Below are 27,194 nucleotides of genomic sequence, written 5' to 3'. Positions count from 1 at the left end.
GGGGGGTACGGATTGTACCATTGGTTGGAGATTACAACACACCTCCTTGCATAGGGAGATGGAAAAAAGGAGAGAGAGAGAGAGAGAGAGTACCCCAAGGAGAAGAGAGAACAGCAGGAGAGGGAGAGAGAAAATAAAACTGATTGGGAAAAAGGGGGAGACTAAAGATACAGCCCAGAGCCACACCTGAAGATCAACAGATGCCATGGAAACACAGAACATGCATTTCGAAGCCCCAAGAGGGCAACAACACCCACCGCCATCAACCCCAGGACCCCAACCCCCGGGCCCCCTCTGGGAACCCCCACTCCCCCAGACAAAGATATGTCACATCAACCACACGGATCCATATACCAAATAACTCGCATGATGTCGCACAATCATATCTGGTGACTTGTATGTGTTGTCACAAAAATGAACATCACACATTCACCTTCGAAGCAACAAATAATAATTTATTAAAATAAACACAGAACAGAAATGAAGACACATGGCGGCACCCCTCGGGACAATCCGTAGGTCACAGCCTGCAAGACAAAAATCATGATGAGAAGGTGTGTCTTGCGCACATCAAAGGGCAGAGAGAGAGCAAAGGAGAGAGAAAGCGGAGGAGAGGGAGTGAGAGAAAGACGGACAGAGAGGGGGAGAGAGAGAAAGACGGACAGAAAGGGGGAGAGAGAGAGAGAGAGAGAAATAGATGGACAGAAAGTGGGAAAGAGAGATAAATGGAGAGAGAGGGGGAGAGGGAGATAGAGAAAAGAAGAGAGGGACAGAGAGAGAGAGTGCAGACACTATGCACCCAGGCCAAACTGCTCACTTGCTGCCACTGGTGTGTCTCCAACCATGTGCCGGTATGAAGTGCAGTTCACCAGGTCCCACATCTGAGACAGACCCGTCATCTGAAACAGAGTCCAGATACCTGAATGGGAAAGTACATGTAATTGCACGCGACATCATCGCCTGTTCGCTCCTGCGCACCCAGGCTGCTGCACCTCACCTTCCGTCCCCGGCGTGTGGAAATGAGGGCCCACCATGTGCTAGTGGAAGCCCAATGGACATGGCACCCTCCACATCATGCAGCTCCGCTCCGTGGGCCCTCAGGTTTCACATTTGGTGCTGGGTCTTGATTTCTCCGTGGAAGAGGACATACCAGTGCACTCGGCATCATTGCAGGCTGCACACCCGCTCAGCCTCTTAGGTGCCACGAACTCTGTGATCCAGGAGGTGACGCCACGTGGTGGTAAGCCCACGCTGTCTGCTGGCTCAGGCCTACACTGTGGTCCAGCAGGGCACACAAAACCTAAGCCGTCCAGACCCCAGGGATGGGGCATCATCGCAGGCTGCACACTGCTCAGCACTTAAGGTGCCCCTACCTCAGTGCATCGAAAGTCACCATCCCATGGCGGTGTGCCTGTGCCGGCCGCAGTGTATTCGGTGCCTCCGGATACACTGCGGCCGGCAGAGGCACACCATGGACCCTCTATGATTGGGTATCATGGTGTGGACACAATCATGTCACCTCCGGGCCTACGGAATGTAATGTCACAGGCCCCTGGGCCCCATGCCTACATGCACACCACCCAGATACACCCAGAGAGAGGTTGGAAATGGCGTAGTGCATGTGCGCCCGGCCTTTTTTATTGGCAGGGTCTCATGTGCTATGACAAGCGTGCTGGATGGGTGTGGAGTGGGTGTAAACCAGCCATGAGGGAGTGGCTGTGGCATGCTGACAACTAGACCTGTAAGCAGCAGATCACTACAGGGGAGTCCTGGCACATGTGGCGTTTTTGTCCCCCCTTCCTGGAGTGTAAGCGTAGTGGGCTGGCCTGACCTGTGCCAGTTCAGCGTAAGGGTTTGAACAATGACCCTGGGACTCTGTGTGTGGTTACGTACGGGGCTGGACAAGGAAGTAACAAATGCGTGTGTTACTGTTGTTGCGTTGGCGCAACCCAAACGACAATTGTCAATGTGTCACCCTGTGACCCAAGCCCAACGACATGAGCCACATGGACGTAAGAGGAATTCTATGACAGGACCGGAGGCTTCGGATTATGCCATACTTTCTTCACTTTATTTCCACAGCAGAAAGAAAAAACACATAAAAACTACTTTTCCTATGAACACTTGGGAAAAACAGGAACTCAAAATATAAGTCCTTTGTCAGTCTTTGTAACCCTTGCAGCTCCCATCATGCTCCTCTGCTGCCTCCTCTTCCTCTTTCTTCGCTGCTCAGCATCAAGTTAAGTGCCTTTTTTTCTCTCTCTCCTGGGTTTGGGGGCTGGTTGAGGTGTGTTTTTTGTCCTGCCTGGCTAGCGCTAGCGTTTTCTGCCCATACAGAGTCCCCTGCAAATCGCGGGTCGCTTAGCGCGATCCTAACGCGATTTAGAGCCCAGAGTCAATGCTGTGTGGTCCTCCCACCGCTAGGGGGTGCAATTTCAGATAGACGATAGAAAGTCGCGTTTTACAGCGTTTTTGCCCGTGTTTACCACAGGAGGTTGCCGTTTTTGCCCTTACCACCCGGATTAACACCCCTGGGGGTCGCAAACTTCACTGTGTATTGGTTTTACGCCCTGTGTGGGTTGTATGCTTTAATTTGAACTCCCTGCGGGGTCGTAATTTTGGCACCAATTCCACATAAGTAGTGCTGTGGGACGCTTTTGTCCGGGTGGTGCCCTATATATCTAAAAGGGTGTTTGGCGTCCCCTGGGGTTGGCTCCCCCTAAAATTGTGTGCTCTGTTGGGGCCCCCACATTTCCTAGACTCCCTCCTAGTCTAAAGTCGGTGCCGGTGACGGCCCTGTGCAATTCTTGCGCCTTTTTTTGGGTTCCTGCAGAGCCTAACTTAACTCATTATGTAGGGGGACCAAGGCGGATACCCCGAGGAGGAACCTCTAAACTATGTCCCCTGGGATGACGATTTCTATCAGGCTGTTGATGACAGTATTTACAGGGCGGTTGACCAGGCGATAGTTCCCCTAGAGCAGCGGATCATGGCGCGTATGGATGAGGCCTACGCAAAGCTTGCGGCCCTGATTCCAGCGCCAGGTCCGGCTATGACACCAGCCCCGGTCCCGTCACCTCCCCCTCCACCCCCTAAGAAACAGTGTACCAAGGGGGTAGATTCTGAGGAGTTCGCAAGGGTTAAGCGTGCCTTTACAGAGCATGAGGATCCCCAACTTGCTTCTGTGCCTCCAGCTGACCTTCCTCATCCTACTCCGACGATGTCCCCAGACCCGCAGGAGGATGGAGATTCGCCTGACACGGAGGAGGAGGCTTGTTCCTCCAGCTCGTGGCTTCCGTCGCAGGCGCCTACCTCTTCTGCCCCTTCAGACATGTTAGACCCGGACGATATTGTCCATCCCCGCTCTTCGGAGTGGGTTCCCGGGGAGAAGGTGGCTCTCTATGTGGCTAACCGGTTGCGTAAGCCTGTGGATAAGGATGCCCGCAGTTGCCTTAGGGCGGAGTGTCCTCGCCCCACCTTAGAGGGTAAGGTGGCGTTGACCCCGGCTATAGATCCCAAAATGGCAACATTTTTAGCCAAGTTTGTTAAGGACCCTCGAAAGGGCATAGACAGGTCATGGCGCACCTGCCAAGACAAGTTGCTGGACGCGATTGGTCTCATGACTAAGATTCTTGAAATGGCTGAGGAGGCCAAGGTGACAGGGGACATCATATCCCCTGAGGTCCTTTCGAATTGGGCACAGCGAGCCATTGTTTTTCTGGGGAATGCAAACTGCGCGCTCTCTACCGAGAGACAGAGGTCACTCTTGATTAAGATAGATCCCAAGTTGGGTGACCTCGCCTCGTCTGAGGCTGGCGCGGTGGCGCAGGGCGGCCTCTTCGGAGACCCGTTCATCAAGGAGCTTGACAAATTTGTGGCTACCTTTACCTCTTTAGACAGGGCTCAGTCAAATATAAAGAAGGTCTTTGCCCCTCGGGTTTTTGACCGGGCCGGACTTGGCAGGGGCCGCTCATTCGGCCGTGGCAACAGCTCTGATCGGGGGCAAGGCTCCGTCCGCGGTCAGTTTCAGTCAAATGACCGCTTCAACAATTTCTACCCCACAAGGGGACAGCGATTCCGCGGCCGGGGAGGCCAGAGAGGCCAGCAGCAGAGTGCTGGAAGAGGTGAGTGTGCTGCCCTCAGCGAGTTTGCGGGTAGGGGGGTGCTTGGCGCAGTTTTTCCACCCTGGGTTTCTCTAACAAGCGATGCTTGGGTGCTGCAGACGGTCCAGGGCTTTCAGATGGAGTTTCTTGGTCGTCCACGTCAGCTACAGCGTCCTCGCCCCATTACTTTCTCGCAGCGCGATGCAGACTTAGTGCGCGCAGAGGTTTCCGCCCTCCTCCACAAAGGGGCGATCTGTTGCGCGCAAGAGCATCCCGGGGGGTTAATCAGCAACCTCTTTTTGGTCGACAAGGTCGATGGCGGCCGTCGCCCGGTCATAAATTTAAAAGACTTCAACGAGTGGTTGGTGTACCGCCATTTCAAAATGGAGGGCATTCACCTCTTGCGAGATGTCTTACGGCAATCCGACTGGATGGTCAGGCTAGACTTAACAGACGCCTATTTGGCAGTCCCGGTTTTCCCTCCCCACCGTTGATTCCTCCAGTTCAGGTGGGAGAGTCAAGTCTACGAGTTCACCACGTTGCCTTTCGGGCTCTCTTCGGCACCGTGGTGCTTCACAAAGGTGTTACACCGGCAGTGGAGGGCTTGAGGGCTCGGGGTGTCAGAATGATTGTGTACCTGGACGACATGTTGTTCATGGATCAATGTCCAAAACGGTTGGTGTCCCAGTTGCAGGTGGCAGTCAACCTGCTTCAAGGTCTGGGTTTTGTTATCAACGAGGAGAAGTCGCTTCTGGTTCCCGTCCAGTGTGCCACCTAGGGGTTCAACATAGACTCGTGTTGGCCACGTTGAGCCTTCCAGCCAAGAAGATGTCGAAGATCAGACACGAGCTGCGACACTCCCTGGCAAGGCCGCTCATATCTCTACGACACTTGGCGTGTTTAGTGGGCCTCCTGTCGTCCTCAATCCAGGCCATTTTTGCGGGCCCCCTCCATTATCGGGCGATGCAGCGTCTGAAGACGTACCACCTTCGGAGGGGCCTGACATACTCTCAGCTCATTCCCCTTTCGGAGGAGGTGAGAGGCGAAATGCAGTGGTGGCTGTTGCACATGGAAGCCTGGAACAGCCGTGCATTTTTGGGTCGGCCCCGGATATAGTCATTGAGTCCGACACCAGTCGGTCAGGCTGGGGGGCCAGATGCGGCGATTTTTCCACGGGTGGCGCCTGGTCGGCCCAGGAGAAATCTTTGCATATCAATTGTTTGGAATTGCTCGTGGGATCCTTTGCAGTCCAATGTTGGGCAAGGGACAGAGTGAAATCGTGTGTCCTGTTGCGCATGGACAACATGTCTGCGGTCCGCTATATCAATCATCTGGGTTGGACCAGATCCAAGATGCTGGCGGACCTCGCACGGGATTTTTGGCACTTCTGCCTGGACCATCAGGTGTCTGTCATGGCGTAGTACTTGCCGGGCCGGCAGAACGAGGTGGCAGATTGGCACTCCCGGCACCTACTGGATTCCACCGTCTGGAAGTTGGATTCTCAGGTCTTTGCTCGGTTGGCGGACAAGTGGGGTCCCTTCACGGTGGACCTGTTTGCGTCGCGCCTAGACTTCCAGCTTCCGAGGTACTTCAGTTGGCGTCCAGACCCGTTGGCGGAAGCAACGGACGCGTTCCTCCAGGATTGGTCGAACGAGAAGGGTTACGCGTTTCCTCCGTTTTCAATGATAACGCGAGTGTCGGCGCTCCTGCGTCGCCAGTTGGAAGAGGTAGTGTTGATCACGCCTTGGTGAAGGTCTCAGGTTTGGTTTACGGTTCTTCTGGAACTTTCTTGGGATTTTCCAATCCTACTCCCCCTCTCTCCTCACATTCTGCTCAGTTCGGAAGGGACTCCCCACCGGTTGGTTCAGGAAGGATCGTTGAGGCTGATGGCTTGGAGGATCTCCGGCGTCCTTGGCCTTTCGGGAAAAGCAGAGGTCTTGCTCACCAAGGCTTGGGCAGATAGCACAACCAAGAGATACCGATCGGCATGGCTTTGGTGGCGTACTGGTGTATGCGACGGAGTCTCGATCCTGTGGGGGCAGATGTAGTGCAGGTCCTTAACTTCCTTGCAGATCTGGCGGAAAAAGGGCTTGGCCTATCGATCCATCAATGCTTTCCGTTCCGCGGTCTCAGCTGGCCCTGATTTGGTGCAGGGTTCCCCGGTGGGGGATCACCCTTTGGTGTGCAGATTGTTGTGGGGGATCCATCTCTTGCTGCCACCTGAGCCACGTTACTCCGTCCTGTGGGACGTGAACAAGGTTTTGAATTTGTTTCTTTCGTGGCAACCAAATAGGTTTCTTTCCCGTAAAGAGCTTACGGCTAAGCTAGCCATGTTGTTGTGCCTGGTGTCCTGCAGGCGAGTCTCGGATGTACGAGCTCTTGACATCACGGCTAGAGTTTTTTTCCCTGATGGGGTGTCCTTTACGATAACAAGACGAACCAAGACCCTTACACGGGTTATTTCATACCCAGCTTTTCCAGACTCCCCTAAACTGTGTGTGGTACAGTGCCTCCGTGCCTATGAGGATAAGACTGATGATACTCGCCCTTCGGGCGAACGACAACTTCTCATTGCCCTACGTAAACCGTACAAGGCTGTTTCTTCCCCTACGATCGCCAGATGGGTGCGTTGGGTGATGCAGGAGGCGGGGATTGATACCAAACAGTTCGGCGCTCATTCAGCGCGAGGTGCTATGGCCTCTAAAGCATTTGCCCTTGGGGCTCGGCTGGAAGATCTGATGAGAGCGGCCGATTGGTCCTAGGATTCAACGTTCAAGAGGTTCTATTTTAAGCCAGTGTTGGAAGTAGCTCGGCTGGTGGTCGACAAGCTTTGAACTGGCATAATCCAAAGCCTCCGGTCCTGTCATAGAATGAGAATTTGCCTAGCCCTGGTGCTGGTAAGTTCCAATTCTATTAAGAACTCGGAGGCGAGGATTATCCCCCCCAATGACTTCCAAGAAGTGGACCCTCCCCGTATGCAATGCAAGTAAATCTTTCATGGGAATATTGTGCTCTTAACCTTTATGTTGCTGCAATGTGTTTGATATTTTTTACCTGAGATGCTCTGAAGAGATCTTCGGAATCTGATGATGTGTTTTTTTTCAGGAAATTATGGTTCCAAACAGGATGCGTGAGAATTCCGGAACATGGGCTTCGCGCGAAGAAAGAGGAAGAGGAGGCAGCAGAGGAGTATGATACGAGCTGCAAGGGTTACAAAGACTGACAAAGGACTTATGTTTTGAGTTCCAGTTTTTTCCAAGTGTTCATGGGAAAAGTAGTTTTTTATGTGTTTTTTCTTGCTGCTGTGGAAATAAAGTGAAGAAAGTATGGCATAATCCTCGCCTCCGAGTCCTTAATAGAATTGGAACTTACCAGCACCAAGGCTAGGCAAATTCTCATTTACTTACATTCATCCATACTACCACTCTTGAAAGACTATAGAGATGACACATCTGTGTGATTCAGAATGTTTAGTGCACATTCAGTGGAGTCTTGCATCTGGAGCAGTACAGGGCTATGCAAAGCCCACTTTCAAAGGTTGGTCCGTGGAGGGCCATCCAGAGTCCTCAGGGAATGAGAAGTCCAATGGAAGAGGAAGAGTTCAGTCCGCAGTCTGATAGCTGTTTCATTGACGAACAAATAGAATATGGCAGTCCATGTTGAGGTCCAAGGTGAGTGCCGCAGAGTGTATCGGGGGACAGTGGAAGGTGATGATGCAGAGGGCAGAACCAAGCTGAAACCGGCCATATGGAGGTGAATGTTAGTTTCCTCCGGACCAGTAAGGAGATTTCATCTGCATCTTCGTCCTCTGCTGTTGCATGTGCCCAGCATGTGGGTGGTGCTGGCCATTCTCCAGCACTGTGTGGCAATGACACCACCAGGGCAGGAGGTAGAATGTCTGCCGCACCGTGTGGCACTGACACTTCAGGGGGCGGAGATGTGGATGTGGTGGTGGTGGTGGTAGCAGCAGCATGCATCTGCGCCAGGCCTTGTGGCAGCAATGCCATGAGGATGGTTTTGAGATCGTTGTGGAACCCAGCTACCTCGCTCTGGTGTGCAGCCATGGCAGCCGCTCTCGCACCATTGGCCCGCTTCATGTTCTCCATGAGCCTCTGCATGAGTTCCAACTCCTGGGCGAGCGAGCTGGAGCCACCCTGACTAGACAGTCGTTCATGTCGCACAGTCAGGTCTCTGGTGACATCAGCCATGGTTCGTTGGAGGGTATGGAGCGGACTGTGGGTGTCCATTAGGGACTGTGAGTGGTGCCTGATGGGATTTAGACACCCACGTATGTGTTGAACTGTATTTTAAAATGACCCACACAACTCCATTTTGTGTTGCCATGCTCTCTGCAACCTGGTGAAGAACTGTTTTCCACGTCCCTGTTGAAACTTGCACAACCCTCCCAGCTCCTTGTGGTTGAGCCGATTCTGAGAAGCTGCCTGTGTGCCTCAGCCCCCCAGTTGTGTCAAAGACTCAGCTACATCCTGTCCATTGTTGGTAACTCAGCCTGTCACAACTCCTGTGCCCCGTGACCACACCATCTGGTCAAGGAAGCACGAGGCTGTGCCCCGTGACAACACCATCTGATCAAGGAAGCACGAGGCTGCACCCTGTGACCACACCATTGAGCAAGGGAGAACGAGACTGTGGACATTGTGCAATCAGAGACAGATGTCCCCTGGCCACGATTGCACCACAAGACTGACGAAGAACTTGTCAGATGAGGAACTTATCAAAATGTGGAACTGTGTATTGTGCAAATGGGCGTGGCTAGCGCTATAAGTATGTGTGTGCTGCGGATTGAAGCAGAGGTCTCCGTAGAATTGTCTTTGTACCATTCTGGGACCCTGTCCTTAGCTCGAGCTAATAAATAACTTACTTCCCTCCACGGCTGGTTGTCCTGGTCTCTTTGGTAATGTATGATTTAAGCAAGAAGAACCCGTAGATTCTAGGTGTTCCCTGCACCACTGGCTTTGACTCTCCTAGTTGGGGGGGGTCTCCAAAAAGCCGTGTCTACAATTGGCATCTAGTTTGTCTGCCATGCGGTCGAAGCCCACCCGCACCTGTTGAGCCAGCTGCTCCTGGCATCCCAACACACAGCATTGGAAGGCCATGTGCTCTTCGTGGGGGTCCTGGGAGGCAGCCGTGGTGGTGGGTGCTGCCTACTGTGTAGTCTGTGCAGGGGGTGGGTTCTCCTTGTTGCAGCTGGGCTGCCCTGCTCCTGGAGGCGGGCGGCTGAGACTGTCAATGAACTCTCGGAGGGCATCGGAGTCAAAGGTGTTGTGGTCCTCTTCGTCATCAGAGAAGAGAGGTTGGGGCTGCTATGCAGGAGGTGGTGATTGCACCTCTTCAATGTGAAGGGGAAATGCAGTTTAACAATGTGTCCACATGTGTGTTGTCGCATTGTACATGTTTAAGTACAGACTGCATGACTGTGTACATTGTGGCTGTTTCGGAGGGGCTACCCATTTTCTGCGGGACAGTGGACATTTCGACGCCATCACGGCTGTGTGTTTGTACCTGTACATTATCAACTCACATTTCCCTGCAATGCCACTTGTGAATGACCAGTGTCTACACCCAGTCGGCACCACTTGCATCCTCTCTTCTGTGGTGAAAGTGTTGCGGTTTGTGCCACTTTGTTGTCAATCTTGATGAGCTCTGCATGTGATGTGTGTGGGCCGCATTTTGTGGCAGTCGCCCCTGCAGCTCTGCTTTGGCTGCCCCTTATCTCTTACATGCGGTGTGCCTCTGATTTCTGTGCTTATACAGTGCTGAAATGTAGCATGCTTGGGTACATTGTTCTCTTGGTGGGAGTTGGGGTCTGGGGCATGGTTTTTCCACCGATGTGCTCAGCTGAATTATGCATGTGTGCCATTGTGCCCATACCCCCTCGTCCCCTCAGTCTCTGGTCGTCACTCACCCTGGTGCTGTTGTGTCCGGTCCGGTTGAGCAGTGTCAGGTCCCCCGACTACAGCCACCGTCTCCCCACTGATGACTGTGGACACCATTTCCTCCATGTCGTCGAGCTCCTACTGTGGCGCAGCACTGCCAACTCCAGTCTGCTTGCTGCCTTGCGGTTGTTTGCAAGTTTCTGCTTGGTTTTTTGCTTGACATCATTCCAGCGCCTCTTGACCGCGTCCGTTGTCCTCTTCAGCACTCCCATAGCATTCACCTTGTCCACGATGGCCTGCCATAGTCCATTTTTTGTTGCCAATGACACAGTGGAGGTGACAAACAGTTGTTGATGGTGTTCGACCACCTCCGTTATCAGGATCCTGTTTTCCTGCGGACAGAAGTGCTTCTTTCTACTCTTCTTCTCCTTGGCCTTCCCTGACCCCGAGGTCCCAGGCAGGTCCTCCGGGGGGCTTGTGGGGTTCTGGTTCTCCTCTGTACTTTGTCCGGCAACATCCATGGTTCTGGCTGTTGTTTGGCATTTGTTTGTCTGTTTTTTTCCTACTTATATGGGGATTGTTACCGCCTGATGCATGTGAATTGCAGGCCTGTGGCTGGTTTTCACTGATTTTTGTATCGTGTTTGGCCTCATTGCAGCTTTTTTTTGTGTTTGCGTTTTGCATTTTTGCAGCGTGGCATTGATTTTAAAGTGCCCATTTGACGCGTAATCTAGCGACTATCGCATGGTATCGCTGTGTTGTGAATACCTGGTTAACACGGCGTAAATTTCCAGCAACGGACTGCGATGTTGAAGGTTGCGTTAAGTAACTTTAGCGATGGTTATCACACGTTCTTGAGAATATACCCCTCTTTGGTTTGTGCACCTTGGCACATACTCCTTCCTTCAACAACATTTTGTGGACAAATACTTTGAGTAATCCCAAATAATTTTTTAACACACTTGGAAATGTTTTCTACCAAACAATATTACATAGCAGGTTTACATTAGCTAATGCTCCTAACACCTGATTGTGATGATTGGAATCTAATTTAATTAGCGAAACTCTTTGTTGCAGCCACCCCAGCAAACAGAATCCATCCTTGGCGATGTAAATTTTGGAATTAGTTTTAACACCTTGGAATTCCAAGGAACCCTCATAGTATCCCAACAACTCAATCGGTTTGTTCCCATAGGCCCCAAGTTTGATGTCAGACTCACTCAATTTATGTCCGGGAAATTTATCAAGATATTCTTCTCCTATTAATATTTAACGAGCACCAGAATCCGACATCACTCGCACCTCTACTTCATAAATCATGATGGTGCAAAAAGGGTGGTCTTTATCCCTGGAAACCCCAACTTCTCTGATTTATAATATAAATTCCTCCACAGAACTTCTTGGATATCCCCCACTAACCATGTTGACAGATCACTTAGACCTTGAAATATTTCCACCCTTCCCTGGCCACAGAGCAGATTCTGCTGGCTGTCAAAGGATGATGCGACAAGCCTGCAGGTAGATCTAAAGATGTGAGCACCAAGGGAAACTAGCAAGAAAAGGTGCCCACACCACATGACTCCTGTAGCATTCCAGATGCCTCAGGCATATAATGGTGCTTTGTTGTCACTGGTATCTCAAAAGATGGAGACAGCCAGCCTCGGCAAAGAAATGATAAACTAAGGGAAACGTTATATTCCATGGTTCCACAGACCGTAGTTAGTCTTAAGAAGAAAACTAGGACTTCTCAGACAAAGCGTATCCAATCGGCATCAGATGTGACTAATAATAATAATAGTGAGTTTTATAAAGCGCATAGCTACCTCAATGAGGTATCCCAGCGCTAGGTACAGGTCTACATAGTTCTAGATGCAACAATGAGCTTCCCTTGCTCCCAGCCTTGAAGAACCATATTTTGAGTTGCTCGCTAAAAGCACGCTCTGACTGAATTTGACAAATCGACATATAGTTCCATAGTTTTTGTCAAGTAGCCAAGGGAGCATTTACCTAAGCGCGATCTATTGATATTCGGTACGGAAACCAGTCTAACCCCCACCGGGCTTAAATTTCTGGCTTGTATATATGGCCTGATCATAGATTGGAGGTCTTGTGGTCCTTGTTTTTGTAAGTGCTTTGTGATTATAGAACAAGGCTTTAAAAGAGGACCTATGCTTAACTGGCAGGCAGTGCAGCTTCTTGAGTGCATACCCCATCGATGCACACCTAGGAAGATTCAGAAGAAGATGTGCCGTAGCATCCTGTACTTTTGGAGTTTCTTGATCCGGCCCTGTATGACCCCCAGGTATAGCATGTTACAGTAATTGAGCCTCTATACAATCAAATCTGAACCACTGTTTTTCTAGCTGACTTTGACAAGAGATAGAGAATCTTTCTTATCATTTTCAGAATTCCAAAGCATTTTCCCACCACTGCAGTAATTAGGCTGTCAAAAAGCAGCTTACTATCCAACCAAATGCCCAGGTTCTTAACCTTAGCTTTAGGTTCAGATAGTGGACCCAATTCCACAGGTCACCAAGCCGTAGACCAAATATTGATTTGCATGCCTAGATTCAGCACCTCAGTCTTTCCAGCAGTGACCTTAAGGCAATTCCAGTCCATCCATTTTGCAACTTCTGCGAGGCAGATGAGGGCATGTTGGAAGAGTTTTGTGACCGCGTGATAAGCTGCGTGTCAGCCGCATATCAGATGATGGCAAACCCATAGCGTTCATTGATCTCAGTGAGCAGTTGCATGTACACATCAAAGAATGTAGGGCTAAGAGATGAAACATCAAAGAAGGGTGCCCCCTATAAATTGCTTTCAGGTCTGGGAGAAAGGGGGAAACAATAATCACACATATGCAAAGAGACTCCCACTAGACCTATATTCCTTTTATGTAGGCTGACCACAGCTCTGTTGGGCTATCCACAATCGTGACATGAGAGACTTACAATGTTTGTCTTTTTTTGGGATTTATATCTTTTTTTTATTTTATTTCAAAATAATTTGTATCAAAACGGATAACATTTTTAAAGTCTTTTTGAAATGTACATACATTTTGTTTAGAAAAAACTTTTTTGTAAGTCCTGTCTAACAATTTCATCATATATAATTATTTTCTATGAACACTATTATCAATTCCATTTCATTGCACTTGCACATTCCCTGATAGTTAAACACACTTACATACTAACTTTCACGCCAGCAACTATTCTCATTCTCTCATCAACTACAGGTAACCCTGAAGCCTTTATTATCACAGTACTACACATACTTGAGGGGTATTTTAAATAATTCTGGCTATCTAGGTACGAGGACCTTTAATCAGCCCATTCCTAAAAGGCAAAATTAACAGCAATATTCAAGCGCTTTTGGAGACATGCTTTAACAGACACGCTTTAACAGAACAATAGCATGTGTCAATACTCTTTATTGAGTGTGATATGAAGACAACAGTAATCAGGATCTGTCGTTAGGTCTTCTCTTGATGCGGAAAACTAATAATTCTACATTTTTACTTTATTCCCTCAACACTCGCTTGTATACATTTTTCAGTATTATGTGGTCCTGAAGAAGGTGGTCCTAATGAAATGATACCCACCGAAACGTGCGTTAACCTGGATGTTTGATACCCAACCCACAACATTGTCATGGAGTTTGTTGTGCATCTGTCTCCTTTGTGATCTTTGAAGTGTATGTGATCTTGGTAGGGTATAGTATGGTTTGATGAGAGAATGAGAATGGTTGCTGGCGTGAAAGTTAGTATGTAAGTGTGTTTAACTATCAGGGGATGTGCAAGTGCAATGAAATAATATTGATAACAGTGTTCATAGAAAAGAATTATATATGATGGCTGATGAAATTTTTATCTTGCAATCAAAAAGAGAGAGAGGAACTAGAACAGCTAGTTCGTTTCCCCTGGGGTTAAATGAGTAAACATCAAGAACTAGCTATTAGGGTAGTGTTTGCGTACTATGTGTTTAGTATGGGAAACCATTTGGTTTGTTAGGAACGCCCTCACCCACCAGCCTAGTTGGTGGCATGCTTCATCATCGGGCCCCACCCGAGGCACCGAGTTCGCATCAGGTGTGCTGCGACGCCAGGCTACTGAGGAGCAAGTTTTTGGAACGTGAGTGTGCTGTGCTGATGTGCTGCGTGAGGTTCTGCGTGAGGTTTAAAATGCTGTCCTTGGGGTCCCAAAGCAGTAAGTTTATTGGTGGGCCCCAGGCAGAAAATAAAAACAAAGGCTAAGGACGTGTAGGGGTAGACTTATGGTCTCCCACGTCCAGTTTGGTCGACTAGTTTCAGCCAGGCCTTCTATTAAAACTGGCTTTCATCGGGACCTTTTATGTGTGGGTGTATTTACAGGGATATATATGATTCAGTACCCTGAATGTGTGGCACACGCTAAGGTGCTCTATGTGTGAGAGGTGTTTCCTCTCAGTTCATACCTGTAAGGAAAAGGAAGGACAGGACAAACAGAAAGAACACATATTGTTTAAAACATGCAAATTGTTAAACCACATGTATCGTGGCAGGGCGCCTTGTGCCTAAAAGTGAACGAATAAGGTACGGGTGTCCGCAGTAGCCTGGCGTCGCAGCACACCTGAGGCGCACTTGGTGCCTCGGGTGGGGCCCAATGATGAAGCATGCCACCAACTAGGCTGTGGATGATGGCCTTCCTAACAAACCAAATGGTTTCCCATACTACAAACATAGTACGCAAACACTACCATATTAGCTAGTTACTGGTGAAATTGTTAGAATCACTTAATTCTTTTCTAAAATAAGTTTGAAAATGTTAAAAAGACTTTTTAAAAATGTGATCTGTTTTGATACAAATGATAAAAATAAAAAAAAAACATAGGGCCTCATTTATGAGGCCGTGCATCACTTTTACGCAGCTGATGCGTCACTTTTTGTGACTCACCAGCAGCGTCCCAAATGGGCCTTGTTGCACCATATTTACAAAGTGACGCATCTAGGTAGATGCGTCACTTTGTAAACCCCTGTCCTACATTATACCTACGCCAGGTATAATGTATGCAGGGGGGGCGTTCTGACGCAAGAAAGGGTCATAGAAGTGACGCAGTGAAATCTATAAGATTTCACTGCGCCACTGGATACATTGTTGGAGTTGCGTCACATTTGTGACACACTCCAGCAATGCGTCACTTTTGCACCATACATATACGTCAGAAATACTGACGTATCTGTAACTCCTTGCACCATGATGCGTCATACTCTAAATATGACGCATCATTGGTGTCGCATGGAGGGCGCAGTGAAAAGTGACGCATCGCTGTTTTCACGCAGCGATGCGTCACTTTTCATAAATGAGGCCCAAAGATTGTAAGTCTCTCTTGTCACAATTGTGGATAGCCCAATGGAGCTGTGGTCAGCCTACATAAAAGGAATATAGGTCTAGTGGTAGTCTTTTTAGGTCTCGCCTGTCGATGCGCATGCGCATCGAGCAAGCGAGACTATAGGGGCTCATCAACTCTTTATCTAACTGCAAGGAATCGTGGCGATTCCTTGCAGTGCCCGTGACTTTTAAGGTCAATGCGCATGCGCATTAAGCTTATGCGCATGCGCATTGACCTTAAAAGTCACGGGCGCGTGCACGTCCGTGTTTGTTTACCTCTCCCCTCTCCGCCCCCGCTCCGCCCCCTCCCCTTCCCTCCGTGTCGCATTTCTCCTCCCCCCTCCCCTGTCTTCCGTCCGTCCGTCTTGTTTATTTTACCCGCCGTGTCTCCGATCCTTTCGCTCTCCTCCCCCCTCCCCTCTCTTCCCTCCTGTTTTAACCTTTCACGAGTTTAATTTTTTTTCTTGGCAAACGTCTCGTTAGTACGTAGACCCTAAAAACTTGCCTAGTCTGGAGGCAGTGTTCGTCGAAGGCAGGGTGTAGCGAGTCAGTCTATTTACATCAGTCGGAAACAGTTAACAATAAGGCATTGGCCATCAGGTCGGAGACCAAGGTTCTTGCTAATTAAGGATCCGTTTTGCACATTTAGTCTAACAACTGACGGAAAGCCAACCACTTTTTTGAACCCTGGGAGTCTTCCGTATTCAGCAATATAAATCCAGTTACTCTGGTGTCAATTGGGCCGTGTCGCATTTCTAGTCACGGTACATTACCGCAACCAATCCCTACCTGCTTCCGCTGCCAGCACTGCAGCAGGCCACATAGCCCCTTCCACTCCTGATACCCTCCGTCACTGTTCCCCGCAGAGGGCCTTCGGGCCTCGCGCCGCTGAGACGCCCATGCGCTCATCTTTTCGTCTCGGCGCGTGCGCAGTCTACAGGCACGGGACAAGATCACAGCTGCGCGCGTTAGCAAGTGAATGTCTCGAGTGTGGGCACGTGGCGGTCCTTGTGCAGGCAAGCGCGTGACGTGGCTCTTCCGCCCCTCCCTCAGCGTTCCAAAGAGTCTGAGACATTCTAGAACAAGATTGAGCTCTAACCTGCGAGGCCTAGTAGAAACTACGCACGCCTCATCTTGGACATGCAGACTATGCAAGGAACAAATGTATGGTCTGAACATACATTCAATTAAAATAAAGCCGTACCAGCCAAATGCTGCAGTGCCATGCGCGTTTCGGCCATGTAAGTAGTGGCAACTATGGAATTATTTTGTGCTGCAACATTCAGATTTGACAAAAAGCGCATTGCTCATCCTATGTAATGGCGCCCTTTAAAAATAGAGCAGGATACAAGGGCTTGCAAGGTGCTGCAGATGGATTAAAATCTAAAATGTGTTCAATCACTGACCAAATGCTCCAATAAAGGCAAACAGTTCTAGTACTAAACGGACTGTGCCCACATCCGAAGGCAATACCCAGAGTCACTTAGCAACTTAATCAATGTTATGCAAATCCGCAATTACGTTTTGCAGGCTATGTACTGCAGATTTAAACACGGCCTGTAAATTTGTGTTCTGCCACTACAACAAAACTGGTGCGCCTGTTACTAGTACTACAAAATAAAGTTAAGTAGGATTTTCCGACCCATACGATGTTTCCTTCTCACTACATACACGTGTGCTCCATGAACATTCAGAGACTACGTCCCCAGCAATGAATTAAACACGTGAGCATTTCATGCACCAAAACAGCAAGAACATGAATCAACTCTCGTCGTTTAAAATGTTTGTCTGTGGCAGTAGTATGCATTCCACTTGCAAGGCTTCAAATGCAGTGAAGTCAACCCATTCACTAAATCTTGCTCTAACACCACAGCACGATTGACTCAAATTTATCACAAGGTTGCTTCATTACGAACCACTGGTTTCAAATACCAATAATAGCCTCGACTGACTTGGTGACAACAAAACCTTTACAATGGGACAGAAGGTTGGGGTTGTGTTTCACTTGATGTAAATTTCGTTTCCTGCCTTACTTCTCTGCTATTAGAGTGCATTGGTTATCCTGGTGCACATAACAGAATCCTTGTTTGAAGGTGGTTTAGATGCAGTAAAAAGTGTTTGTATTCTTATTGGAATGTTGAGCAGTTGTGATGACGGTTGGATTACAGTCGGTTGTACCAGCCCGATGCCAAGGGTTGTGAGAATGCAATAAAGCTTAGTAGCCACTAAGCTTGTACACTGTTATTTAATGAACAGTTTTGTTGAGTTGTCTGAACCCGCCGGTAATGAGCCCATGCTACCTGCATTCAAGACAGACTTTACTTGGGAGGGAGCCCAATGGAGCACCCACACCCTCACCCTCACCCTCACTCACTCTCACTCACCCTCACTCACCCTCACTCACCCTCACTCACCCTCACTCTCACTCACCCTCACTCTCACTCACCCTCACTCTCACTCACCCTCACTCTCACTCACCCTCACTCACCCTCACTCTCACTCACCCTCACTCACCCTCACTCTCACTCACCCTCACTCTCACTCACCCTCACTCACACTCACCCACCCTCACTCACCCTCACTCACCCTCAACCTCAATCCCTCACCCTCAATCCCTCACCCTCAATCCCTCACTCACCCCCACTCACCCTCACTCACACACCCTCACTCACCCTCACCCTCACTCACCCTCACCCTCACTCACCCTCACCCTCACTCACCCACCCTCACTCACCCTCACTCACCCTCAACCCCTCACCCTCAATCCCTCACCCTCAATCCCTCACCCTCAATCCCTCACTCACCCCCACTCACCCTCACTCACACACCCTCACTCACCATAACTCACCCTCACCCTCACTCACCCTCACCCTCACTCACCCTCAACCCCTCACCCTCACTCACCCTCAAACCCTCACCCACCCTCAACCCCTCACCCTCACTCACCCTCAACCCCTCACCCTCAACGCCTCACTCACCCTCACTCACCCTCACCCTCAACCCCTCAGCCTCACCCTCACTCACCCTCAACCCCTCACCCTCACTCACCCTCAACCTCATGCTAAAGATTTACAAAAAAACCCATAAACAATTCTAAATGCACTAACTCTAATGCTGCGAGACCTATTGCATTTCTAATGCTTGTTGCATAAGGAGCTAAGAGATTAACCCTGCAGTACCCTATGGTTCACTGGAAACACCTTAGCCTGGTACGGCATTTGAGCTACCTGAAACGTACACCCCTGCAAAATGGAAGCAACCCAGCTCAATGCTTTTTGTTGCCTACTCCACAGTTCCAGAGTCTCTCCAGCAAGGTATTATGGGATGCAGTATCGAATGCAGTGCTTAGATCTAATAATAGCAATGCAGCCGAATTACCTGCATCCAAAATCTTGCCAAACAACTGTCGCCAGCAAGAAGGCTGACTCAATACTGTGTGATGGACGAAAGCCTGATTGCGTCACATTTAATACGTAACGACTCTCTATGAAAGCTGTGCACTGTCTCTTCACAAATATTTCAGTGATTTTAGAAAAAAAGGGAGAATTGATTTTGGATGGAAATTCTCCTGCCTAGCGGGACCCTAAAATATTTTGTTTTAAATAGCAGGACCACCATAGCATACTTCCATTGCCCAGGAACCTGACCGGAGGCTAGGGATCCATTAATCAGTTCACCTACTAAAGGTAAAATTACTTCCACTCCTCTTTCCAGAATAGATGGAGCATCTGGGTCCAAGAGTGACCCAGATTTTACTGCAGGGCATCTCCTCAGACTCAAGGGCCTGATGTTCAATAGCTTAGAACTATCCTCTGAGCAATTGAACCAAGAGCTCAAGCACGGAGCATCTCTAACTGTTTCAGGAAAAGACATATATATTATGGACACTTTTTCCATAAGGAATCGGGCCAGAACATTGCAACCCTCTTAAGAGGGTGCTAAAGATGCTGAAACGAGAGAGAGAGAGAGAGATGTGTGACTTCATTCCTGCAAAGATTTGATGGGACGAGCCTTGGGTCAATTAAATTTGACTTGTATTGAATTCACGGCAGGCTGTCTTAATATGGATGTGGCAAATAGTTAGTGCAGCCACATAATCCCTCTTATATGCCTCTTAGGTGTCTCTGCGCCACCTGCTCTCGAGACACTTTCACTTCTTCTTTAAAGCCAGCAAATCCTCATTGAACCAACCAGCTGATGACTTTGATCTACGGAAAATCTGATTCTCTAATGGGTCATCTATCTAGCACTCCATTAACCCAGTTAACCACTTGTGCGTCCACTCTACCTGACTGTCCAGAGTGGGCTTGTTGAAATATAATCGACAGACGTGAACATTGCCAGTGCCATCTTGCCTAACAAGAGCCATCGTATGCACGTAAATGGCACCCATTTTAGATACCGCGGCCATTTAGTGCTTTGCTGATCACCAGCGCGTCACCCTGACCTCGCAGTCATCCCTGCGCTCTGCCAACCCCCAGAGTCATAAAGCATCCTCAGCGTGACCCAGCCCCAGAGCCACTTCCCGTGCCTAACGCCCATGTCCTTTCATCCCCCTCGTACGAACAGGCCCATTGATAACCTCCTCCCCTGCACCTGGCTGTTCGATCCGGTCCCAGGCAATAACTCACCCCTGCGGTTACAGTTTATTACCCCCGTACAGTAGAAACCCGCTCCCCATCAAAGGAGTCGAAATTAATCAATGACACAACCCCCTTAGATCTGACCGATTCCACATACTTCAGACCCTGCCGGCATGCCAATCTGAGTGATAACAATCACCTGCTGGGACCGGGGTGGGGGACATTTGCTGTTGGGTATGTGTGGGAACAAGTTGGAAGCAGGGATTCCGGGGATGTTATGAACCACTGTCAGGAACGTGTTACCCTACAATAAACAGTCAAGATTGTATATAAAAGGCTATGCCACAGAGGTACAGTTAGAGCACCTCGAGAAGACATTTCGTTTGTCCGAATGGACGTGTTCTACTGCGGAGAAATAAACCTGTTCATCGCTTTCCAGATTTCCAGCGCCTGCTTCTTTATTTGATTAATCTAATAATCGAGTAGATCAGAGGCGATTAACGCCAAAGCAGTGATTGATGATAACTAGAGAAAATCTGCTTTTCTACAGGCTGACTGTTGCCCAGAGAAGCACAGAATTTAGGGGTAGTAACTTCAGCCCACCTCCTCACCTGCATTAATGAGGTTGAGGTTTTGCTAGTGGGCACCTTCTCATAAGAAACTGAAAAAGGAATGGCCATATGATCAGATCAAATAAGAGGTATGGAGTGTTCGGTTGTCTTGACCAGGCAAATTAGGGAAGATAGGGTTGATCTCTGTACTGGGGCGAATGTATGAGATTGTTCTGCATTCTGTCCATCAACTGTTATTTTTGCATTTGTCACCCCGAGTGGGATGGGTATGCTCAGAAGTGATTCCCATGCTCTCCACACCACTGGAGTCAAGCTATCCTGGCTGAATACGGCTGATAGCCAGAAACCGGTCCTAGGATGCTTGATTCCGGTCCAGGAAAGGCATGGCGTGGCAGTTCGGGCTGGACTGTTCCCATGAGGCACAGGGTCAAGGCTGATTTGCATATGGCCATGTCTGAAATGGGGTGGTGTGGAGTGCAAAAAAACGATGGATTTAGGCCCAGATCTCTGTACTGGGGTGAATGTATGACATTGTTCTGAATTCTGTCCATCAACTGTTATTTTTGCATTTGTCACCCCGAGTGGGATGGGTATGCTCAGACGTGAGTCCCATGCTCTCCATACCTCTGGGGTCAAGCTATCCTGGCTGAAGACGGCTGATAGCCAGAAACCGGTCCTAGGATGCTTGATTCCGGTCCAGGAAAGGCATGGCGTGGCAGTGCGGGCTGAACTGTTCCCATGAGGCACAGGGTCAAGGCTGATTTGCATATGGCCATGTCTGACCTGGGGGTGGTGTGGAGTGCAAAAAAACGATGGATTTAGGCCCAGATCTCTGTACTGGGGTGAATGTATGACATTGTTCTGCATTCTGTCCATCAACTGTTATTTTTGAGGTTGAGAATATGCCCCAATCTGTCTGTGGAGGAGGTAAATCAATCAAGTCATATTTGTATATCACTGCTTGTCACCTGCAAGGGTATCCAGGCGCTTGCTGCTGGTCTCATTCCAAAAGTCGGTCTTGAACCCCTTTCTGAAGTCGTTGAGAGAGGGTGCAGTGCGGAGGTTCAGGGGAATGGTGCTCCAGTCTTTGGTGGTGAGATGGTAAAAGGATCTTCCTCCGGTGCGGTACACCGTATGTGAGGGATCTCTGTTAAGTGCGCAGATCAGAGGTTCTGTGCAGAGCAGAGGTTCCTGTGTGGTCGGTGGAAATGCAGGCGGTGGTTCATGTAGGCGGGTCCTTGAACATTGAGGGCTTTGTAGGTGTGGGTCAGGAGCTTGAGTTGGCATCTTTTGAAGGCTGGAAGCCAGTGGAGGTCCTTCAGGTGCTGGGTAATATGGGTTCCCTGGGGCAGGTTAGGGATCAGTCTGGTCGCTGTATTCCGGATCAATTGAAGTCTTGGCATGAGGTTTGAGGTGGTGCCTGCATAGAGTGCGTTGCTGTAGTCTAATCGGCTGGTGATGAAGGCCTGCATAACCGTCTTCCTGGTGCTGATGGGTGGTCACGTGAAGATCTTGTGGAGCATGTAGAAGCAGGCTGAGGAGACAGCATTGAATTGTTGTTTCATGGATAGCTCGCTGTTGAGGAGGATGCAGAGGTTGCGGGCGTGGTCTTTTGGCATGGGGGTGGGACCAAGTTCTGAGGACCACCAGGAGTCATTCCAGGGGACGGTGTGTTTGCCGAAGATGAGGACGTACGTCTTGTATGTGTTGAGGTTGAGGTAGTCTTCCCGCATCCAGGCTGAAGCGCTTTTCATACAGTTGTGTAAGTATGTCTTTGTCGTGGTGGGGTCGGCCGAGAATGATAGGATGAGCTGAGTGTCGACGGAGTAGGAGATGATGTAGAAGGTGTACGATCTGACGATGCCTGCGAGTGGTGACATGTAGACGTTGAATAGTGTTGGGCTGAGGAATGAGCCTTTGGGAACACTGCATACGTTGTGCTTGCCTTGCGATGTGAAGGGAGGTAGTTTGACTTTCTGAGTGCTTCAAGATAGGAAGGATGGCATCCATCTGAGCGTGTCATCTGGATGCTAATCTGGTGTAATTGCTCAATGAGTGTGTGGTGGGAGATGGTTTCGAAAGCTGCGGAGAGGTCAAGTTGGAACATGGCAGCTGATTTTCCTTTGTCGGTCGAGTAGGGTGCGAATGTCGCCTGTTGCAGTGATCAGAGCTCTCTCGGTGCTGTGGTTGGTTCTGAAGCCAGATTGTGAGAGGTCCAGTAGGTTGTTTCTTTCCAGGTGTTCGGTGAGTTGGAGGTTGATGGCATTCTCCAGGAATTTGGCAGGGAACAAGATTAGCTAGATGGGCCGGTAGTTCTGGAGCTCACTGGGTCTGACGAGGGTTTCTTGAGCAGTGGTCTGACCTCGGCGTGTTTCCACGCATTGCAGAAGGTGGCCGTGGTTATTGAGGCATTGAGATGGCAGTGAGTTGGTGACTGATTTTTTCTTTTCTGAGGTTGAGGTTGAAGAGTTGGTGGGTGCGGGGTGCTCCAGAGTGGATGATGTTCATCAGAGTAGTAGTGTTCGGTGTGGTGAGTTGTTCCCATGCAGAGAATGTGTGGTCGGCGGTGGTGGTTGGTCGGTGGCTGAGAAGGTTGGAGGGTTGGGAGTCAAAGTTTTTATAGATGGTAGCTTCTTGTGGAAGTGTTTGGCTAGGGCGTTGCAGAGTTTCTGTGATGTGGGGATAGAATTGTGCGTGGCTGACGGGCAGGTGAACTCCCTGACGATGGTAAAGAGTTCCGTAGCTTGGTTGGTGCATGTGTCAATCAGGCGGGTTACAGCCTCTTTTTGTTTTGTTACAGTCTGGTGCTCCATCTTCTTTCAAGCTGTTTGCACCTGTGTTTTGGCGTGCAGAGTTCTGGGGTGCACCTGTTGCCTTTTTTTGAGAGTCTCAGTATTTTGGCTGGTCTGGTGGGGGTTACTTGGTTGGCAGCACTGGTGATCAAGTCGTGGAAGTTCTCTACTGCCTGATTAACGTAGATGGTGATGGCGTCAGTCTGTTCTTGCTGGGTGACCTTTGATCAGCTGCAAAAGGGGGTACTGTGTCCATTGGGAGAGGTGTGGGCAGGTTCAGCAATGGAATGGTCCGACCAGGTGAGTTCCGAGGTATGGCACTATTTGATTCTGTTGCTGGGCGTGAAGATGGTGTTCAGCATGTGTCCTGCTTTGTGTGGGGGTCCGTGACTAGCTGCTTGATTCCAATGTTGTCCAGCCTTTCTAGGAAGTCGGTGGAGCTTGTGTCAGCTGTGTCCTGCAGTTGGAAGTTGAGGTCTCCCAGGAAGATTTAGCGTTCAGATTCGATGGCGAGCAGGGTGATGGAATGAGCGGTGGCTTTGCTGTGGCAGTTTGTGGTCCTGGTGGTCTTTATACGAAGTTGCCTTTGAAAGTGGTCACACCCTGAACCCTCTGCATCCCATCAATAATCACTGACATTGACTTTGCTGTTGAGCACGTGACATCTTCATAGTGCTGAATTGAGGTCTATCCACAACAATAAAGTGGGAATACCGCAGAAACAAGGGAAACACCACATCTGCTAAACGTGAAATAAACTTGCAGGCAGAGTCTGGAGGCCAATAGATCATACTACCTGATATGCATTTGTCGGTCAAAGCCACTGAGAAAAGGGCAGCTTCACTGCCTTCAATACACAGTTCGGAAAGGGTACACTGTATTGCTTGCTTAAAGATTATCGTGATCCCCCTCCTTTTTGTCCTTGCCTATCCATTCTCACAACAGGAAAACCCTTCGGAACAGCTTAAAGAAGATTGGGAGAAGAATTATGTGTTAGCCACTTTTCTGCGTGGAAGACGGCATCAGGTTGATGCTTTTCCAGGAAATCATGTATTTCAACTTTGTTTAGCTAAGGATCTGTAATATTAATGGAGAAAAATATTGCCATGTGCTGAGTTGTAGAGATTGAGTTACTCCGACTGTACTCGGCTGAAATTTAAGGGAATAACCACAACTCTTACACTAAAGTTCTAACCTTACTTGGTCTAACACCTGGTGACAGGCTTTAGGCAGGAATGTGAATCAAATGTGCTCTTCCTGTCAGACTATGAGCACTTTTAATATCCAAAGACAGACTGCAAAGGGAAGCTCAATCCTTTATCCCCTGTGCGGCCTGACCCTGTCTCAATATTAACACAACCATGCTCTAAAGCCAACTAAACAGAGGCATGACATACAACCGACAACGTACCTTATACTCCACTCTACTCCACTGCCCTTTACTCTCTGCCACTGCACTCTACGCTCCACTGCTCCACGCCACTCTACGCCAGTCTACCCCCCTCAACACAATGCCACTTTACCCTACTATATGCCACGCTACACCACTCTACTCTACCCCACTCTATGCCATGCCGCTCAACTCTAGTTTAACCCGCTCCAGGCCACTCTACTCAACTTTATGCCAATCCACTCTACAGCGCTGCGGTCTACACCTCCCTGCGCCAGTCCACTCCACTCTAAGCCACTTGACTCTACTCATGCCACTCCAAACTACTTTAAAGCACTTCAAGCGCTCTACTTCACTCCACTGTACAACATGGCTAAAAGACACTGTCAAAGCCAAAAGCTCACGTAGATAAAACCAATATACTTTGCCAATGCTTCTTTTTACTTGTGCTTTCCTCCGTTTTATGAGATGCCTTCAGTCTCTAAGTATGCCTAGCTTTGACAAACCGCTCCATTTTTTGCAAGACTACTTTTATTTATATCGCTCTGGCATAGGGTTACAATTATTGTAACTCTATTACTGCCTCAGGCATAACTTCTTATGTCCTGATGATGATCCTAATATTTCACTAGGGATCGAAACATCATCAACTAATGTACCTTGACTCAATTGCTATAATTATGAATTTTTTGTATGAGCATTGGTACTAGCAGGTTGTGACTTAACCAATGTGTTTCTATTTTGTCACGTGTATATGCCTGAGTTCGGAAGCTTCCATTGATCTATCTTGTGTTTGTTTTCCCACTGCTATGTTCTTTATTTTTCATTAATAAATATTGGACATTTTTTCATTGGGACATCATACATATATTTCATTGAATTTCGATGGATATTTGATTGTTTATGTCCTCCTTATGAGGGATCTCTGTTCCTTCCAAGAATTCATCTCTGCTGCTGTCGCAGGTGGGGTGGGAGGGTCATGGGTTGTACTGGCAGAGGGTTCACACTAGACAGGTGTTACATAGGCCCAGTAGAGTTTGAGAGCAGCATTACTTCCATTTTAAACTGTATGTCCAGCAACTGGTCACATTTTGTCTTTCTTCCGAGGCCTGTTTCACACCAATCCTTCTACCCAGACAAGGAGGGGGTAGGGCCCTGAAGGTGTTGCGACTGTATTTTCAAGGAGGAAGTTAGGACAGCAAACAAGGTGACACCCCACTGTTTTAGTTCGCTTGATGCACATATTTTTCCACATTCAAGGCTCTTAGCGCAACATAGAAACCAGTGTAGTTCAAAGTATTCAGCCCTTCCATACCTTTCCATCTGTCTGTAGATCCTGGAATAAACCTTTGGTTGTACCAGGCAGAATGGATGGAATTGAAGGGTTCTCTGCTAGTGGCTTGCAGCCTCTTGAATATTGTCAGATGAGGAAAACTTTGTCTGCAAGCCCTTGAAGGAGAAGCAGAGGAGTGGTGAAATGTGCTCCACTAACTGGAATCTTTCGGTGAGTACTGAGTAATGCAATCTATGGAGAAAAGCCCTTCTATCCTTAAAACCAGTTCTAACCATTTTCGTGAGGTCTCAAGAAAGCCTGTGTGACAGAATACTCACTGTCTGCCTGTGTCTTGGTGAAGTCACCTAGCTGGTTAATCTTTATACATGTTACATATTGGGGGATGAAGCACATTCTTCAATTTAGAATGTAGCTGTCAGTCCAAGCAGTTCTTCTTTTGGGTATTCTTCACCGCTGCCATGCATATCCACCTCCAACTGTCTAAGCCGAAGACCGCAGACTTCTCTGACTGCCGCTGCAGCTGATAGGTCTTACATGCTTTAATCCTGTAATCGTGGGGCTGAGAACCTTGCTCTGGCCGCATGTCCCATCCCATGTAGACTCTAAAGCACTGTGCACCGTGCATCACACTTACTTTGTAGGAGGCTCAGAGCTGACTTATTGCAAATGCAGTCCTTCTCTTCACTTAGATCACCAAAATCATCAGCAATGTGCAAACTGATGATTCCGCAAACAAAAATAAAGCTGGGTTGGGTGAATGAATCATCTCGGTTTATGTAGTCAAACTGTGCAACAATATGTAGCTGCACTTTGAAGCATACTGAAGTTCCTCTTGTGCCTCAAATGGGTCTTGAAACCTTCCTGTCTCATGAGGAAATCAAAAGCTGCCTATTCTGTGGCTTCTTTGGTAACTCAGCACCAGGGTAGTGGTGACCCCAGCACTCAAGAAGAAAAGATTAGCATAAAAAAAATGTACCTGCTGCGTGTATGCTGCCACTGATGGCACGAGTTCCTTAAGCTTTAAGGTGGATGACTTTTCTAATGCTTGAACCTTGGCATTCTTATGGCTTTATCTTGAATGAAGAAACTAATGTTCTTAAACTGCCAATGAGAAAATGGCAGTCAATTAATGGGATAAAGGGCAAGGTCTTAGGTAGGTAAACTTTGGTGTTAAGGATAAACTGTTTGACATACACAA

This window comes from Lissotriton vulgaris, chromosome 5, assembly GCF_964263255.1.
Source record: "Lissotriton vulgaris chromosome 5, aLisVul1.2, whole genome shotgun sequence".
Lineage (NCBI taxonomy): Eukaryota > Metazoa > Chordata > Amphibia > Caudata > Salamandridae > Lissotriton > Lissotriton vulgaris.
Note: the sequence above shows the minus strand (reverse complement) of the source record.